General features: G+C 42.0%; 1 protein-coding gene across 3 annotated transcripts in view; it reads right to left on the bottom strand.

The window, feature by feature from the left end:
- The window catches only part of LOC147020194 (B-cell receptor-associated protein 31-like), a 51,080-nt gene that overhangs the window by 34,867 nt on the left and 1,504 nt on the right, over positions 1-14,709 (bottom strand). The gene's annotated exons all lie outside the window — the stretch shown is intronic.

The raw sequence follows: 14,709 nt of genomic DNA, 5'->3' as shown, positions 1-14,709 counted from the left end.
TTTCCCAGAACGACCATCTTCCAGTGTAAACCAGACCATTCACTAAGGTACCCCCTTATATTTTCTGCTCATTTTTTTACTTGGCAAATCCGAGACTCAACACCAGAATGTTTGCCCAAAACACCCTGCCTGGCACTCTATTGTGCATTTGTGGCCATTTTCATTCGATTATATCAACTGTATCAAGTGCATTTTCGTTTTTTCGGATCAAGAGCGTAGTTTATTTATTTATTTATCTGCACGTTTTCATGTCCGTCTACCTTTTGTCCCAGGATTCTCCGTTTTCGTCAACCCGTGCCTTCTTATAACAAATTGTTCATCTGTAAAAACACCTTTGTAGTGGTGACTGACCATTGCAGATTTAGCATGTGAGAAACCATTTTGGCATGGCTTTAATAGAATATCCACAAGGGAGGTTAAAATTGGTAATTTTCTTCAAAAAGAGACCAACAGAATTAAGAATTCTAACCATGCCCTCCAGCAGGGGACAGTAAACATATACAATGCCATGTGTGATGTGTACAAGAGAAAGTTGCAAGTCATCATGCAAATGAGTAAATATAAGACATGTCTGAAGACGACGATGGTTCACGAGCGGTATTTGACGATGTAGATTGTTTCAGAAGTCAAGGATGAGACAATGTGATAATGTTTGACCAAGTTATAAAAATGATCAACATGATGTGGTATGAGTGATAGGTTATTAGCTGCAAAATGTCGAAAACCCGGTTTTGTTCAACAACTTTAAAAATTTGACCATTGCATAACCTTTAAAAGGTCCCAACACAATGTTGTGGACATTAAAATAAGGAAGCAGGATACGTGCTATAGCTTAATAGAGTTAGTTCGTCGAAGAAGGTTGAAAACCCAGTTTGATTCCCACAACTTTGAAAATTTGACCTTTGTGAACTTTAAAGATCAAAGGTCAAGGATTATGACCTTTGGTGCAAAACTTCCTCTGGAACATTCCAGGAACAATATAACGTCATATAGGCTATATGGCATTTCACACTCCTCGGATTATCCATACTTCGATGAAATCAGCGTAAAAACAAACTTGAAGGGGGCGCCACGGGCAAGGTGTTCGAGATAGAGAAAAATGGTTTGAAGACTTTAGGTGGGGAATGACCTCAAGATTATGCATAAAAAAAGATCGTCATCCGAGCTCTCAAAGTATGGGCGGTCGTCTGATTTTTATGTCAAAATTCGAAATTTTCTAAGTTCATGACCTTGTGACCTTGCGACCTTGACCTTGGGACTAAAATGAAAATCAAGCTCCGTGGGGCTATGCAGGTGCCATTGGGCTAACCAAATACCGAAACCCCTGCCAGATTCGACAAACCCCTCGGAGAAGATGGATTTTTATGTCAAAATCGCAATTTTCAAAGTTCATGACCTCGTGACCTTGACCTTGTGACCTGGGGACTAAAATGAAAAATAGAGCTCCGTGGGGCCATGCAGGTGCCATTGGGCTAACCAAATACCGAAACCCCTGCCAGATTCGACAAACCCCTCGGAGAAGATGGATTTTTATGTCAAAAATCGCAATTTTCAAAGTTCATGACCTCGTGACCTTGACCTTGTGACTAAAATAAAAAATAGAGCTCCGTGGGGGCATGCAGGTGCCATTGGGCTAACCAAATACCAAAACCCCTGCCAGATTCGACAACCCCCTCGGAGAAGATGGATTTTGACATTAAAAAAAAAATTGCAATTTTCTTAGTTCGTGACCTTGACCTTGGGACGAAAATGAAAGCCGGCACCACCGGACTCCCTCCAGACCTGAGGGAACCACACCGGAGGCCGGCCAGCTTCACCTGCCGGCCTGTTGTGCTGCAGCCGCCTGTTCTGCATGGGCTTGCCTTGCCATGCTGAGTTTGCCTGCCTCTGCCATGACCCCATGCCTGCTAGCCCTTGTTTGCGTTTGCCCGTGTCCATCCATCACCATGTGCGCCAGGAACATCCAGTTTTGCAAGGACTGCCCTGCAGGCAGCCCGTGCATCCATCATGCTCATTTGTGTTTTGCGACCATCTCCATCCATTCCCCTGCATCAATGAACTTTGAAATGACTTTTACCTTCTCCCCTTTCACAGATCACAAGTCCTGGGCCATGGTTAAGTAATGGATTAGTCAAATGAAAATTGTAAATACGTGGAACCTCACCTGCATGTTTGTTTTAGCGCCGGCAATTTTAGTTAAGTTGTCCGAATGAGTCTGTGAGAGTTTGTTTCGTTAGTTACGCAGCGCATTAGGTTATATATTTTTGGGACACGTATAAAGAAATGTCGCACTCAGGGATCTGAAGGTAGAACGTACTCGGGGAAAACTTACACATGCTGGTCACACGAAAATTTTACGACTCGGGACGATGCTGTAAAAACGGGAGGGGGTATTGCTATGAATTTGGAATTAGATTGCACACAACATACAGGTTCCTTTAGTCAGCTATGTCGATAAGTGCTTGTTCCCTAGATAGCTCACCTTCCATTGTTTAAATGTTTAGAAATCGATTTGATGCGCTGCGGATCAATTTAATAGTTAGTGTGCGAACAATGGAGACGTCCCTCCCCCTCTTCTGCGAAGAGGAAGAAGAGCCCTTCCGTCCCGTGATTCATGACGTCAACAACTCCCTCCCACCCGTGGTTCAGCGGGCGATGGATCACGAGGGCATGAGTCACGCCGGGCGCGGGGGGGGGAAGGATAAGAGGAGATCCTTTCTTTGTTCGTGTTGGGAGTTGAGGGCTGTGTCGTTCAGCAGGCCTTCGGGTCCTGCTTGGCTTGGGTTAGGGTTGAGGCCTTCGGAAGCTTTTTGCTTCTGCAGAGTAGTTGTTCAGCAGAGCTTCGGGTCCTGCTTGGCTTGATAGGCTTTTTGGAGAGCTGCTTCGTTTGGAAGAAAGTTGAGCTGGTTGCTCGGCTCGAGCTGCGAATGGTGGCTTCTTCTACTTCTTCTTGGTTCGTGGAGCTCTTTGTTCTCCGTTTGGTTCCGGACTTGGTGCGACTCATCGACCTCTTCATGGAGGTGGTTCCTCGGGGAAGCGACGCATCGACAGGAAGGATCGGCGCCTCGTCTCACCAGCACATGTTGAGAAGCGCGGGAGGATTCGTGGGAGCTCGGGAAGGATCGCGGCTCACGGCGATTGGATCCAGCTCGCTCTCGCTGGAGCCCAGGTCCGAACAACTTGAAGACCACATGAGGTGGAGAGGTTCAAGATAGGTTCTGGGTTTCAGCTTACCGGTCCTCCGAGCTGGAGCTCGTTATTAAAGGCCTCAGCCACCATTTCTTGGGTGTGTGTGTGTGTGAACGTGTGTGCTTGGGTCGGTCTAATAAGTAGGAAATTGCTAAGTGCTTTGTGTGCTGTAAATCTTTGCATTGCATTTCGTATAGTCGGTATCGTTCTGCTCTTACGTGCTTCCCTAGTTCCCCATTATTATTAATAAATACCCCAATTGTTAAATGTTTTCAGCTCGTCACGTCGATTCCTTCATTGACTGAGCATTTTGTGTGTTGGGAGTTAGAAAGCCGTTGGTTTGCCGTAAAAGGGGGACATTTTGACCGACGGTTCTCGGCGATTAAGCCGCTCGGAATCGCGCACGGGACAGGCTCACCTCGGCGGTTTGTTCCGTACGAGTTCCGTCGAGGGTGGAATACCCCGGAAGTTGGATCACGTGGGTATTTAGGTACATTGAAGATTGGCAATCGACCCTACCCCATGTGATCTGCTCATTGGCGTATTTCGGTTCTTGTACAAGGACCCGTCGACTCGGACTTATCCGGGCGGTAATCTATATTCCGGGCGATCAGTCGGGCTGACTCGACTTCTGGCTCCGTCAGAGCGGTCGGTTGGCGGCCGACCCCCGGCACCGCAACAATATATATATATATATATATATATATATATATATATATATATATATATATATATATATATATATATATATATATATATATATATATATATATATGTGAATACCACAAGGGGAAAACCAGAGATGTCACTATTTATAAATTTCAGGGTTATTGCACCTGCCAATAGTTGGCAACATAACGTTTCCTCTCACAATATTACTTTAACAAATAACCAGGGGTGTCACATAATTTATATGGTATAAAGTTTAGTCGTGCAATGAAAAAACAAGTGTTGTCAAAGCTGAACAAGTAGAAACCCAGAGTTGTCAGTACTTTACTCCTGGTTATCTCCCTTTCATTCATGTCAACTGTTCCACCATAATATTCAGAGTTGAGAAACTAAAAAAGGAAAGGTTGTAAAACTTTCACAGCATAAACTCTGAGCACTACAATAGCCTATTTGGTTATATCATGGGCTCCGTAGTTGGTGCATATCGTGGTTCAATCCTGGTCAAACCTTTGTTGTGACTTTTATGGGACCCACGCCGTGGCTTAATGGTTAGCGCGTCTGAGTACCCATCCTCATTCGATGTACCCACCGCCAAATCAACCTGCTTCGGTATATGAGGGAGTCACATGAGATGACTTCGGCTATCGCGGGGGTGGTTTCTCCTTGGTTTCCTCCCGGTTTTCCATCATATTAAGTAGTACGGAGTAAGAAATGGAGAATCAGTCGTCATATAAGCGAAATACCCTTGAGTATGGCGTTGAACACCAATCAAACAAAAAAACAATGACCGTTTAATGTTGAAAAAAATAATCTGTGATCACCAAAGTCATGTAATGTATGCTAATAACTAACAAGCATGAATTTGCTACACATCCTGGGTTCAAATTGCATGGCAATTATTAAACAAGGGAATAACCAGTGATATCAGTTTGCAACATTGATTCGTTCTTTGCTCTTAAATTAAATAACACAGAAGCTTGGCAAATGCTACATGCTTAATTTGATCGGCCAATGATCACTCTTCCTTTTGCTGGAAAAGAAATCTATATGACAGTTATTAAACAGTCCACCAAAGTCTTGCAACTTTGTTTTTCAGTTTCTTCAAAATTGACTTATCCTAACATCTCTGGTTTTCCCCTTGTGGTCTTCATATTGTATATATATATATATATATATATATATATATATATATATATATATATATATATATATATATATATATATATATATATATATATATATATATATATATATATATATATATATATATAATAGTCCAGAGATGATGATTGTCAATTTCAGACATAAAGTCGCCTGCCTGCAGGTGACGTCATTGGAACGATGACGGCAAACGTCGCCCAATGTCCAATCAAGAATTAGTGATATGTGGACCCCGAACAATAAAACCATCATCACACTTGAACCCATTGAGATCCCATTTTCATTTATGCTGAGGTGTTGGAGTATATGAAGCGGTATTCTCACACGAAAAAAAAAAAAATAAAATAAAATAAAATTAAAAAATAAAAAATAAAAAAAAAATAAAAAAAAAATAAATAAATAAAAATAAAAAAAAAAAAAATCGGGATCATCGGTATGGCTAGGGGGCGGGGGACCAAGGTCAAACGGCGCCCCAAACTATAACTTTTTAAATTACTGTTTCAGGGTGATTTTACTTTACGCGTTTCGAAAGACCTCACTTTTACGAGCATTTTGATACCAAGATCATCCAAATCGGACCACTATAACCTGTGATATGGCCAATGGAAGATTGTGGGTCAACCGGGGGCACCCACATTTTGGGGTGGGGGGGGCTAAAATGGGCCCCGATGGGCCCCCAGGTCTGAAAATTGACACAATGTTTTACCATGGATACAAACACTTGCACAAAAAAAAAAAAAAAAAAAAAAAGTTAAATCTGAAACTATGTGTCAAAATTTCGCTGAAAAATGTGTACACTTGACATGGAACGCCCCAGCACCAACACTCTGCACAGAGTATGGTCCCAGTGGATGGATGGATGGATGGATATCACTGTAAATCAAACGATGACTTTGAAAGATCTGCAAGGCTCTATGTCTGAGATGGGGGTCAGCGATCGTCAATCAACAATATCCCATTCCCTTCACAAAGCTGACAACGATGGACAGGTGGCAAGAAAGAAGCCATTACTGAAAAAGACGCATATAAAGCTCGTATGGAGTTTACGATAAAGCATCTTGATGATACCACAGGCATGTGGAGAAAGGTGTTATGGTCAGAAAAGACAAAAATTGAACTTTTTGGTCCACATTCAGAGCAATGTCTTGTACAAGCTTAATACTGCATCCCTATTGTCAAGCATGGTGGTGGCAGCATCATGTTATGGGATTGCTTATCAGCAGGGGCCGGCAAGCTTGTCGGGATAGAAGGGACAATGGACGATGCAAAGTACAGGAGAATCCTTGATGAAAACCTGCTTGAGTCAGCCATGAATCCAAAACTGGGTAGAATGTTCTTGAGTGGCCTAGTCAAAGTCCTGACTTGAACCCAATTGAACACTTATGGCAAGGCTTGAAGATTACAGTCCATCGACGATTCCCATTAGACTTGGCAGAATTAGAGCAATTTTTACGTGAAGAATAGGCAAAGATTTCACCATCTAACTGTGCAAAGTTGGTAGAGACCTAGACCAACTCAATACGACTCTTAGCAGTCATTACTGCAAAAGGTGCTTCCTACCAAGTACTGACCGAAGGGGCTGAATACTTTTGCAACCAGTGAATTTGGATTTGTACATGCTTTTCTCAGGTATTCCTGACATGTAACCTTCAACTAGAAGTGTTTAGTATGATCTTGAATAGTTAAGAACAAAAAAAAGTTCATTTGGAAAAATTGTTTCTACATAATTTGAAATTCATCTAAATGTGGCATTATTGAAGAAGCGAATACGTTTGCTTGCCACTGCATATGTGGTGTACGATTTTCGGAAACCCCCCGGAAAGCACATACCAACACACATCAAGAAAAGTTAAGCGTATACAAACACACTTTGCAAAATATCACACCATAAACACCATGCCAACTCCAATAGAAAAAGGCTGAATACGTCAAAGGACAAAACAGACATGCCACCTGAGACAGCATGAGAAGGGCTGAACTGCAGCGAAGAAAAGGCAACAAAAGAGAGCTTCGCGGGGCTGAGGAAGCCCAATCAAGCAACAAGAGCAATGTCAAGGAAGCTCGGAAAGGGCGCTTCGCTGCATGAAACTGGAAAAACCACGCAGAGGCACAAGGCTACGCCTCGCACCAGCCACTCATAGAAGCCTCCAATGTCCAATGGCTTAGACTGGAGAACAGGGTGATCCAATGGGCAAGCAGGCAGATCAAGCAGCATTTGGACGTGGTGGAAAACATAGTGCAGGTTATAAAAATCTGAACCAGAGTCCAGAACGGAGCATACCTGGGAATGGAGAGACCAAATGAGCTGGTGTATTGAGAACAAGCACGAGCGAGTGAGGTCCAGTGCCAGCAGATTGGCCGATCCAGCAAAGAGTTCCCAGGCACATCGTAAAATACAATGACTTGTACAAACTTTCTCTTCTCAACGATGGTCCCTTTGGAGGCATGAGCAATCAACGCAAACTGCCAACTTTCCTTTTCAGGACTCACTGATTGTTGTACCTCACACCATTTAATCTAACGCCACACACAATCACCTGACGCACCTCTCAAGACACGTTGCATCACACCTACCCTCCCCTTAATGGGACCCACGCGAGCCGGCTGGCAAACATGCGGGTAAGCAAAGGGCTGCCAATACGCCCAGTCCTGTCTCTGTCTCTCGTTTCCAGGAATGACTGTGGTGCCTGTTCATATCTGTGTCAAATGACTAACTGAGGGGCTTATGTGCATCAGATAAAATTTTCTCTCTTGAGATACTGCTTGGACATATACATGTGCTCTTTGCTAATCATTACATTATGTAACAAAAAAAAAGTTTGTTTGAGTAAATTTTTTGGTTGTTTATCTTTTATTGGGTCGTAAGAATGAAGACAAAGCATATATTTTATGTCGCTAATCGTTACTAAGGAAATGACACCGATTTTTTGAAAAATAACAAAAAATTGTATATTTACATAAGAAAATTGCAGAAAAATGTATTTGAACATTAATGAAACTATACAACAGCGTTGAAACATACAGGGATATGCTCATCAGAAGTAAAACATAGCATGTTGTTGATCGTTTTGTGATTTAGAAAATATTTTGAAAAAAAATATGATTTTTTCAAGTAGGTTATTCAAGTATGATTTATATGATTCATTCAAGTAGTCATTTGATATATGTTACATTTTGTTTCTGTTCTTTCCCTTCAACTAGTCTTATTATATTTGTTCTTTTATTAAAAGATATTGTCTCATGATGGCTTCTGCTCGAGGTTCCTGCAAGCATGATCCTGATAACTTCTGCTATGTCTGCGGAGTCTTTCTGAATGTCAAGTCAGTCAAGTACACCATCATTGAAGGGAACCTCTTCTGTTCGGCTTACAAGGCGTACTTTGGAGTTCAATTAGGGGACCAGGACAAGAGTTGGGCGCCACACGTGGTTTGCGGAAGCTGTCGGTCCACTCTGGAGTCGTGGTACAGAGGGGAGAAACGAAAACTGAAGTTTGGCGTGCCAAGAATCTGGCGGGAACCAACAGATCACTCAAATAACTGCTACTTTTGTATGGTGGTGGTGACGTGTCACCGCAGGGGAAAGAAGACGGATGTGTTCAACTACCCCGATCTGCCATCATCTCTTCGTCCGGTGATGCATTGTGAGGAGATTCCAGTTCCCAACCTTCCTCCGTTGATCACGAAAGATGCTTGCACAAGTTCCAGCAGCGAAACAGAAGATGCCCACGACGATGTCTTTGTTGCAGATGATACCCTGGCTATTCCGCATTTCCCCAACCAAGCGGAGCTCAATGATCTTATCAGGGACCTCAGAATCACCAAATCAAAAGCAGAATTACTGACATCCAGGTTGAAACAGTGGAAGTTGTTGGACGAGAACTGTCGGGTAACAAAACAGAGACAACGTCATGACATATTCTCTCAGTATTTCACACTGGATGAGAAAGTGTTATTGTCACGACATCAACGGCTTGTTTGAAGAAATTGAATTCCTGTATGATCCCAGCAAATGGCAACTGTTCGTGGAAAGCTCAACTAGAAGCTTGAAGGCGGTGCTGTTGCACAATGGCAACAAGTACCCAAGCATCCCTATCGCCCACTCTGTTCAGCTAAAGGAAGGCTATGAGAATGTGAAGCACCTGCTGCACCTGGTGAAGTATGAAGAGCATGATTGGGAAGTGATTGGAGACTTTAAGATAATTGGCTTTTTGACAGGTTTGCAAGGCGGCTTCACAAAGCATCGCTGTTTCCTCTGCTACTGGGATAGCCGAGCTACAGCGAGACATTATGAAACGAAGGACTGGCCATCGAAAACGGGCTTTGTCATTGGCGAGAAGAACGTGAAGTGGCAACCGCTGGTTGAGCAGGAGAAGATCTTGATGCCACCCCTCCACATCAAGCTGGGGCTCATAAAGCAATTTGTGAAGGCACTAGATCATGAGTCCGCTGCCTTCAAGCATTTGGAAGCGGTATTTCCGAAGTTGGCGGAGGCAAAAATAAAGGCAGGGGTGTTCGTTGGACCGCAAATTAAAAAGCTAATGAAGGACCCGGAGCTCTCCGGAAAGTTGTTGGCACCGGAGAAACGTGCCTGGCACAGCTTCGTTGTGGTTGTTCAGGGCTTCTTGGGTAACAACAAGGAAGAAAACTACCGCGAACTGGTCGATAATCTTCTCAAGTCCTACAGGAAGATGGGTTGCAGAATGTCCCTGAAATTGCACACGATGCATTCCCATTTGGATTTTTTTTAATCCAATATGGGAGACTACTCCGAAGAGCATGGTGAGCGTTTCCACTAAGATGTGATGGAATTTGAGAAGCGCTACCAGGGCCAGTATAATGAGCGTATGATGGGCGACTACGTATGGGGTTTGGTCCGAGAAACCCAGCCTCTTCACCGAAGAAAGAGCAGAAAATCTGTGTGTTTTCAATAAACAGTCTTATCGAAGATGTAGTATGCTATATTTTACTTCTGATTAGCATATTCCTGTATGTTTCAACACTGTTGTATAGTTTCATTTATGTTCAAAGACATTTTTCTGCAATTTTCTTATGTAAATATACAATTTTTTGTTATTTTTCAAAAAAATATGTCATTTCCTTAATAACGATTAGCGACATGAAAGATATGAATTTTCTTCATTCTTACGACCGAATAAAAGACAAACAACCAAAAAATTCAAACAAAAATTTGTTACATTGTGAATTATTAACCTTTTCAGAACTGCCCGGTTGTCTGCTTTCATTGGTTAAGCATTGTCGAGGAAGTTGTTGTTGTAGAGGGAGTTTTTTCCTGCCCATCATGGGTCGTGTGGAAGAAATAAAATTAATTATATTCATGTATTCTCAATTTTGCTACTACTATTTTTAACAGTATAAAATAAGGTGTTACTTTTGTACTGGAATCAAATTGACTGTCAATAAAATCTTTTTACAGTCTTTCGATCTCCATCGTGATGGAGATGATAGACATGCAAGATAAAATGGTATCTTACTAAATCTTACGTGCTTTATCTCATTGAAATATATATATATATATATATATATATATATATATATATATATATATATATATATATACATATATATATATATATATATATATATATATATATACATATATATATATATATATACATATATATACATATATATATATATATATATATATATATATATATATACACACACACACACACACACACAGTAAGTCCTCGCTTTTCGCAAGGGTTGCGTTCCTGGAAAACCTTATGATAAGCGAAACTGTGTTAAACAAAACATATTTTCCCATAGAAACCAATGCGTTAAAAGGGGGATGTGTTTTTGGCTCGGAATTTTTTGGACATAAACACAAATAAACACAACACACTCCTCGAGTCGTGGAGACTTACCCCGAGGCTGGAGGAACGGAGTTGATTGCGGTGGACAAGTCACACTTGTGGAGTGGCAGAATCGTCACCCTCTTCACTTGACACTGTGCTGTCACTTTCTTCACCAGCAGGAACGGTCTCTTGGCAGCTGGTTGAAGGAGCATCCTGGATGGTGGATGGAGTTGGTGCTGCATCTTTTGGCTTGAAAAATGCATGGAGAGTGGGCTGGATGGCTTTCTTTTTCTTTGCTGGATAACGTTCCTTGTAGCAACAAAGGGCATCATAAACAACACAGCTAAAATCAGTGCTCCTTGGATCTTGCTCGATAACAAATTCTGTGGCACTTTCAAACGAGCTGAGGATTTGGCTGAGGTTTTTCATGGTGAGATGCTCGGATGAAGGTGTCACAGCATCTTCTTCTTCCTCAAGAGCCCACTGCTGTTCCAACTCCATAAGATCTTCATTGCTTAAGGGTTCTGCATGAGACTCCAGTAAGTCATCCACGTCCTCTTCGTCAACCTCTTCAAACCAACCTCCTGCGCCAGGTCTACAATTTGACTTGTAATCAACGGAACATCAGCAAACCCCGTGAAATTGTGGACACACTCGGGCCACACTTTCTTTCACACAGCGTTCATTGTGGAGGCACTCGCCTCCGCCCATGAATCCTCAATGTTCTCCAAAGCCATTTTTATGTTGTATGTTCGCCAAAACTCCTTGATTGATAGCTTGTCCTTCTCAGTTTTTTTGATAAGCTGCAGCATGGTATGCTTAACATAATAGGCTTTAAAAGCAGCAATAACTCCCTGATCCATAGGCTGTAAAAGTGAGGTAGTATTTGATGGTAAAAATACTACCTGCACGTTTTCACACCAGTCTTCCATTTGCTGAGGATGGGCAGGAGCATTGTCTACAAACAAACAGCAAAGATTTGTTGTCAATGTTGTTCTCCTTGGAGTACTTCTCAACATGATTGGAGAAGTAATTGATCACGTAATCGTGGGTCAATGCCCTAACAAATGACGCGCTTTTTCTTGTATCACACCAAGAGATAAAGGCATGCGACGTTTAGTTTGATCTTCTATCCACACACATAATAAACGCTTCATGTTGTGCATGGCACCATCTCTCATTCTCGTTAGTGTCGTTGCACTCGAACTGGTCGCAATCTGTGATATTTTCTTTATCTTTGCCGAACTTTGAACGATCGAATGTACAGTCGATGCAGCGATTGCTGCGCGCGGCCGATTTCCGTTGTCCCTTCACCTCGTTCATGTCTTTTAATTATATCCAATTTCACCTTCAATGTGACAGCCTTTCGTTGTCGCTTGAAACGAGGTGTGCTCGGCAAAAGACTTGCGGGTCGCTTGGGATTCATACTGGAAGGTATGCAGGCGAGCGTGAAGAGAATACGTACAGTACAGCATACAGTACATGCGCAGTAAAGTGAAAGTGTGTTTATGCGCATCCTGTGTGATTGTTGTTTTTTGCAGGCAGTTTGAAACTTTTTTTTGCATTTTTCCTTGCAATGACATTACGATAGGCATAAAATGTTTGCGATAATTGAAAAATTGGTCATTAAAACTAAATTACGAAAAATCGAAACTACGATATGCGAACTTCCGGTTAGCGAGGACTTACTGTATATATATATATATATATATATATATATATATATATATATATATATATATATATATATATATATATATATATATATATATATATATATATATATATATATATATATATATATCTCCAAATTAGTATTTCCGATGTTTAAATGACCCTGCTCCACTGCTCAAGAGAAGGACGTTTTGCTGCTGGCTGCAGAGAAGAGGCGCACTAATGTCTGGTGGTAATTAAATAACTCCCAGAAGGCGATTGCAACAGACGCCTTGTTGCCCAAGGACAATTATACAACGATTGGCTTTTGGTGGCCAAGGCTTTGCCAACAGCATAAAAATGGAATGTCGTGTTTTGAGAATCTGGTTACTCAATGGTGAACGGAAGATCTGATCAAAATTATAGGCTTTTCTCCATTCACCCGGCCTCTTCATGTTTTATCTTAACTCTATTAATCACCCTCTCCTTCTCACGGCTGACCTTGTATTCCCATACTGAAATCGTGACCTGAGCATGTCTATCCCCCTTCCCTTACAAAGTGGCCATGTCTGAATTTCCCTTTCTTATGTTTGTCAGCCCTCCCCTCTATATGCCCTGCTAGATGTTTAGCCCTCCCTTGTCTTTTGCAGTCCAGAATAGTACAACGACCATTGCTCTGTGCATTTTAAGCAGAAAGAGGATCATGTTTGATATTGCTCGTCTTGTTTATCCTCTTTCACATGTGCATGTTTGTTGTTATTTATAATTTATTGTGTGCTGTTAATAAATGGTTTCAGACTCCGCAAGAGAAGATTTCTTCCACAGTAGTAATTAGCCGACGTGTCCACCTACGGTAATGGTCAGCCATATTTTGATCAGGGTGGCATGTCAGGAAGCACAGTACTTATCTGGGGTGATCAATTTGCTGGGAAGGTAAAGCGGGATTTGGACGTTGGATCCTGTGGTGTATTGGCATACGCGGGCAAGGCACAATGCGGGGAGCGTTGTGGGGGTGTGGGGGAGTGGTTTTGGTAGTCAGGTGTGAGCAAGGCATATAGGTGTTCGCGCCGCTAGAGGCGTGTGGTAGTCTACAGTGGTGGACATCCGGATACGCAATAAACAGAGTTACGGCAACCCTCACGACTCTACGTGCCTCACTGCTCACCGTACACCACAGATCCCACATAGATAAAGTGTTTCAGAGGGTGTCTGTGGTTGCTTAGCAACCAGTCACAACAAAGGGTTATCCACAGTTCAGTCAGTTTTAGGGTTGTCGGCCAGGAAGTGGATCTGAGAACTCCTATCACGATCCCTACCGGAGGTGAATCCGAAACAATACATACAGTGTGCACAACTTGTCTTCAAATATCGTTTTATATTTTGCACAACCACTCGCTCTGAAATCTGATGGAAAGCATTTTCTGCAGTATTCATTTTTGAAGAAGTTTTTGGTTTAGGCCAAAAAAAAAAATGTTGCATTGGCGTAACGGGTCACTGAAAAATAGGGTAGGTCGGTCGGGATCTTTTTTTTTTTCCTAATAAATCCCTCCCAAAATCTCCCCCGGCTCGAGTCCCACCCTTTTTGTCGGCGGGTTCTGTCCGAAACACTTCCGGGTTTTTGCGATCGCGATCACAATCAACAAGATACTTGAAAACGATAGCAAAACAACAAAAATAGCAATAAAATAGGGTCGGCAAAATTTTTCGATAGCAAAAAAACAAAAAAAAAAAACGTAGGGTCGGCGGAATTTTTAGGGTCGGGCGGGTTACGCCAATGCAACATTTTTTTTTTTTTGGCCTTACGAGCCCCAGCCAGAGTGACCACTATATTCGTTATGTCTGTGTGTCTGTCTATCCAGAGCATAACTCCGTGTACTTTGATCCAATCTTAATGAAACTTTGTTATGTGTTCGATATCAATGTCAAGTTGTGTTTTCCTGGATGAGGGCGTGCAACACCAATTGTGGGCGGAGCCACGCCCAAAAAATAGCCATTTTTAGGGCGTAGTCGGATTAAAAATCTATCTTCTGGGGAATTGACTGAGTGGAATGGGTTCTTCGGTATTTGAATAGCAAAATGAATTATGTAAAATTTGTCCTTGTCCGATTTTTCATTTTTGTCGCATTTCAAAAACTTAGAAAATTGCAAATGTTTACATAAAAATCAGATGACCGCCCAAACTATGAGAGCGAGGATGACTATTTTTTATGCATAATCTT

Source organism: Eptatretus burgeri, chromosome 9, assembly GCF_056783735.1.
Source record: "Eptatretus burgeri isolate ZD-2024b chromosome 9, Ebu_testis_v1, whole genome shotgun sequence".
NCBI classification, from domain to species: Eukaryota; Metazoa; Chordata; class Myxini; order Myxiniformes; family Myxinidae; genus Eptatretus; species Eptatretus burgeri.
Note: the sequence above shows the minus strand (reverse complement) of the source record. Positions and strands in the feature narration are given on the sequence as shown.